A 6,000-nucleotide genomic window follows, 5' to 3' on the forward strand; every position below is an offset into this window, starting at 1 on the left:
CTACGCTCCGCATCTGTCACAATCCCAAAGATCTCTCAATACCTGAGCCCGGTTGTCTGATACTTTCTTGCAAAATAATCTTTCGTGACGGACCTGGACGGCCTTGCCAGGTGTTTCTAGAAAGCATTGAGTTTAGACAAGCTTTATACAAGTATTCAAACCAGTTTGAACATGAAAGAAGATTATTTTTAAAAGATTCTTCATATATGACGGAGTCATGTGAGAGTTAAAGAGAGAGGGAATAAGTCACGCAAAGTAAAAATTTTAAACAAGAATTCACAGTAAAGTAGTTTAATAGGAGATACAAACAATTGAGTTATTTCTCGCTGCTTCCTTTTCTCAAGGGTTAAGTCGGAGTTCCTCCGGAGTTTAGAATAATCTCTCAGTGTCGCGTGGCGTCTTATTATGCGCGCCGGAGGTTTCGCGCTTTCGTTTATGTTTGCGCGGCACGTGGACTTCTCTCACTTGTGGGATTGTCTCCGCTCGCCAGGATGGCGGGCACGAACGGCGCTAGATAATGAAGGATGGAGTCGGCTGTTGGCCGGCCGACACGGTCAGTGTTTGAGAAGCACTAGTCCGGTCCCAGCAGAGTGGTCGGTCTTCTGCAAGGCTATCCGGCGACGGACCCGGCGACGGAACGGGCCACTTCCCGTGGGAGCCTGTTCCATCTATCGCTACCTGGCCGAGTGTCTGAGCGCGTGAGTGAGAAACCAGGTTATATGCAGATACGTACTCCCTCGCCGTTCCCCGTACTCCCAACCCCTTCACGCGACCGCCATCCCCTTCTGCCTACTTTCCTCCGGATTGTCACCCACGAGGATCTCTCGCAACGGTACCCCGCGGTACGTGCTACGCCGAGAAAAGGAGCCTTTCCCCCTCACCACGTACGCTACATACACGCGCGCGCACACACGTACATATACAAAGGACTCGTTCTCCACTTCGTGCGATATCCTCCGGCAGCTTTCATCCTTCGCGAATCGATATTACGCGTAGCGCCACGTCTACTTTAAAACCACTCTCGACGTTTTCTCTTTCTCGCCCGCTCTCGACGAAACCTTGGAATCGGAGGCTCTCTCCGACAATGGCGAGAGGGTAATGTTGCTTCGATATATCATTTGCTTCTATACCACGCGATACGCGCGTAAATCTCTCTTTTGTAACATATATAAAAAACGGACTTCCCTCTTTATTTCGTCAATCCTATAAAACGTATATAAATTAATTTTTTATACATTTTACAATTTAAAATTAATTTCTTAAAAATAAATATGGAAATAATCGTTTTTTTAATTACAAACGATTCTTGAGATACACAAGAATTTCGATGAATATTCTTTCCGGAGTGTGGTTTTTTTTTTCGAAGAAAAAAAGATAGGACGTTGAGTTAAGACTTCATGGGCTCTTACGAAAAATGATGAAATTATCTGAGTTATCCTGGATGACGGGGAAGCCATCGCACGTGCAGGGCACGCGCCTACTCGAGTTACGAAATAAATGATGTAAACGTAAGTTTTCAAGACCTCCGGACGAACCAGATGCGTAAAGTTTTTTTCCCGGAGGACTCGATTGGATTGCCGGAAGTTTTATGTTGCTTCCGTCCGAAAGGATGTTAACGAATCCTTATCGAATTTATACGGCGGGGAATTGATTCGGATTGGCAGGAAGAGCAGTAAAACACTGAAAATTCTCTTGAGCTGCTGTAAAAGTCTTGACGATTTGTCCAGTCGCACGAAAATTTTTCATTTAATAGCGCAACGAATGCAAAACGACAGTAATTACTCGTCCGGACTGAAGCACACTCGCGATTTTTCTTCGCTGTTTGCGTCGCCATTGTTTTCTCCATAACTGAAACTCGTTATATGAACCGGGCTGGTGGTCCTCGAGCGCATAATAATCTCCTTTACCCTACGATACGTCCGAGTAGCTGGTATTTTGCATGAAAATGGGCAGATTGTGCGATTGTCGCGTAAAGGCTTGCACGATTCGATTGTCAATGTTACGTGCGCCATACCGAAAATAATCCCATTCGATTAAAATTCACTAATCTTTTCTTTCTCTCGCGTGCACCAAATTACACGGTACATTTGCTTCTACAGCGGCTATACGATTTCGATAACACGAACGTCAACATTTGTTTGTCATTTGGCAGTTCCCGCGTCGCGCAATTCGCGGCACTTTATTTTTTTGCTTCCTTGCAGATGCTTTTTCCGGAACGCGAGATGTAATCTGCATATAAGGGAAGAGTGCAGTGTATTATTCGGAAGCACCGCGCGCGCTTCGCCGTGTTTTTAATCTTCAAACCTCGTTGACGACGATCGATCATCGAAACAATTTGTCGTCGCTTGGTGATTCGCTTATCGCTGGATCGAGCGGCGAAAAATAAAGGAAAGTTTGCGACAGTAAATGCCTTCACGCCGTCGCCGACGACGACGAGTTCTGTCCGCGTTCTGGATTCACCGCTGTGCAGCGGCAGATCGTTAATCACGTTAACAGATCGAAGCAGCGAAGACCGCGATCCCTCGAATATCCCGGGCGCGCTGTTGCTTTACTATTTTTCCGTCCTTCGTATACTTCGTAATTCTCCACTGTCAGATTCGATTAGACGTTTTCCTTCCGCAGGTCGGATTATGCGAGAGGGTCTCTCGGCCGGGCGGGGAAAAGAGTTACACTCGAATCTCTCTCTCTCCGCCGCTGCTGGGTTTGCCCTGCTTCCTTTCGCACGGGCGCGGGAAACTTCTCCGCAACTATCCTCCACTCTGAGATCTGCGTTTTCTTTCCGATTTTCCTCTTGAAATATGTATAATGTATATAAGCGCTCGTCCGTTTCAAAAGTGGGAAACTTACCTGGCCGCTCTACGGCCGGGGCTGACTTTTCTCTCCCGGTGTTTCTTTCCATTCCGGTTGCTTCCGAGATTACGAGATTTCATTTAAATTATAATCGCGAGCGCCATAGCGACGCCCAGACTCGAGTGGATTTAATTAATAGCGTCTACGGGAACAGCGCCGGAAAAAGGGGACGGATACCGAGGAAAGAAGAAGTCGCAGCGGAATCGCGGACTCGTCTCGTTAGTTAGGACTTAGCGCGCCGGCCGGAAGACGGTTCTCGTCAAACAACGGAAACGAGACGAACTAACGATTAGTCGACAATTTCTTCCGCGCTGTTTCTACACTGGAAAGTCATTATTCAAACCGCGATTTTAAGTCTACATTGTTTTTACAATAATAGAGAACAAATAGAATAAATAGATGATATATCGACATGATTTATTGTTTGTAACTACTTTCATATTTTTTTTATGTTTATTACAACGTTACACCAGTAATCAGATTAGGGGGTATCTTTCTTAGACAATAACTATTTGAGAAAAGCAGGATACAATATTCCAAGAAATGAACAGTTGCAAGCTCTTAAGTTATTACACTTCGAGAAGTGTACAAAATGTCATTCTCGTATTTATGGGTACTGTACGCGAAAGGCTTAATCTAGCCAACATGGTAACGGCTGACAATAACGCATTCGCATCTCCGTCGAGACTTCAATGTTGGCCGGTGCGCATCCGTAAAAAGAGATCGCTACCGCCCCGTTTTTCAAGCCCGTTTGACAAGCTCGACATCAAAGTTTGTGCGTAATGTAATCTCTATGTTCGGAGTTTTTAAACATTGACGAGGTACGACACGCAGCGCGCCTGGACGATAAATAATTTAAGCTCAAAGCTCTCTTAACGCTGTCGCGACGGTCGTGACGTGCCGCTTCATCGAATCTATTCAGGCTTGGGAAGAAACGGAAGGATGAGAGCGGCTGGCGATGTTAAAGGCAATGGTAAGAACGAGATCGTAATCGAATGGACGGGGGACAAAAAAGAGGACGGATGAAATCAGACAATAAAAAAAGGGGCGGACGTCTACTCGTTCTTATTTAATTCGTATATACCGGATGACGTAAACGTCGCACATTTTCTCTTTTCCATAAATACTAAAGATTGAGAAGAATATAGTTTGTTTCTCAATGTCGAGGAGTACGAATAGCTTTTAAATCACTAGCGATTAAAGATTAAAAAGTTTTCACGAATGGACGTTCACAGATAACGATATAACGAAAAGACAAACAAAAGATTATTTAATTGTGTAAAAAGGAGCTTCATGCTTTTCAAAGACAATTAAATTTATTGTACAATTTCATTATCAAGATTTAATATTAACATATATATAACATTAAGAAATTATTCATGTAAAATATGTCACTATTAACGAGCAGAATACACGTGTAATATTTAACGATGAAAATTAATTATGAAAGAAAATAATTAAAATTCAACTAAAGAAAATAGATTGTCATAAAGATATTCTTGATGGAAAAATAGTAATATCTGAAATATTCCGTAGCGTTGAACGTATAGTGTAAAAGACGTCTCCAAGAATCGAGCCAAGTAGTATCTCCGGGAAATTATAACGGACGCTCAATTTAAATCCTTAGGGATACACCTGGAAACCCGAGTGGTTCTTTCTATGCAAACTCGGCTGACTCTTACTTAACAAAGCGTAATTTATCGAGCCGCGGAAGCGAGATGGAGAAAAAGGATGGAGATGGGGGAGCCTTCTCTTCTCGATATTACGCGTTTTCCATCTCGTCGCTTCCGTCTGCAGCTCTGGAGAGCAATCTCGGTACGACGGACGGGCTACGTGTCTCGCAATTTTTCAAACTATTGCGTCATAACACCGGTAATCAACTATACGTACCGTGATAACACTGAGACGTGCGAGAATCTCATTTACGCGCTTTTCCCGTCCGTATGCTCGACTGCGCATAATTTTTCGTACGTTTTTCTTTCGTTTTTTTTTTTAATTTTAGAAATACCGACCTAGAGTAAAAATCTTCTGGCAACTTTTAAGCCATACAAGTCGCATTTATTTTCCGACTTCTTACATTACATGCCATTTATTTTTCCCCTCGATTTTCTTTTTCTTTTCTCTTGATAATAATATCACGTGATCGCTCCGTATATAATAATACTCATATAAAACGTAATAATACTCATATAAAACCTAATAATACTCATACAAATATATACATGATATTTTAGAAAATAAATAGCAAGTAACACATTAACAGATTTGGAAATCTGGATGTTGCGAAGAATTTGGATGATCGAACTCGTTACGCCACACAGATTTCGGTAACAGCGAAAAATCCAATAGCGATAATCCTCGAACGCTCGTAACGTATCGAACGTTTACGCTCATTTTCACAGAAAGTAAAAGGGTTCTCTCGTTCGCTCCCCACGCCGATCCTCTCCCTTGCGAATACCATGGGATCTCCGCTGCAGTGCCGCATTATTTTCCACGCGAATTTTTCCCACTAGCAGAATCTCCGGGATTAGGTTCCTGCCAGTCAAGTGGCTTCGTAAACTCCTCGTTATAAGGCCACACGCACGAAGCGACGATGAAACGAATAAACACGCGCGTGTGTCCCCTCGTCTCGGTTTACGATTTACACACGCAACCGGTGTACAACCGGTTCTCATAAACAATGTTTGGTTCTTGTATAGTGAAAAAATACCAGATACTCGAAATTTCAGATACCGAAAATTAAGATAAAACCTATGCTCTCTTCTTCTGTATAAGTTTATATTAAAACTATATCACATTATATATTAAACTGTATTGAAATTGCAGATATAGTAGGTATACGTGTATTAGAAATACATTAAAAGATCACATGAAATTATTATACGATACATGTAAAGGAGAAAAAATGTAAAATTATGTGTGTATATAACTTATATAAACAAACAAATTATAAATATCAAATCTTTTTGTTGCTCGCTATAACTTCAAGTTTGAGAACCACTGACGCATACATTTTATCCGGGTTTCATCCAACCTGCTTGTCGAACGGACCTGCGCCGGCAATAAAAACAGACCTATTCTGCGTCTCGAACGGGGCGAAAGAGAGACACATGGTTACCCTTACAGAGAACCAGATCCACGCCGAACAAT

The sequence above is a fragment of the Temnothorax curvispinosus genome, unplaced genomic scaffold (genome assembly GCF_003070985.1).
Source record: "Temnothorax curvispinosus isolate PA1 unplaced genomic scaffold, ASM307098v1 QBEX01000258.1, whole genome shotgun sequence".
NCBI classification, from domain to species: Eukaryota; Metazoa; Arthropoda; class Insecta; order Hymenoptera; family Formicidae; genus Temnothorax; species Temnothorax curvispinosus.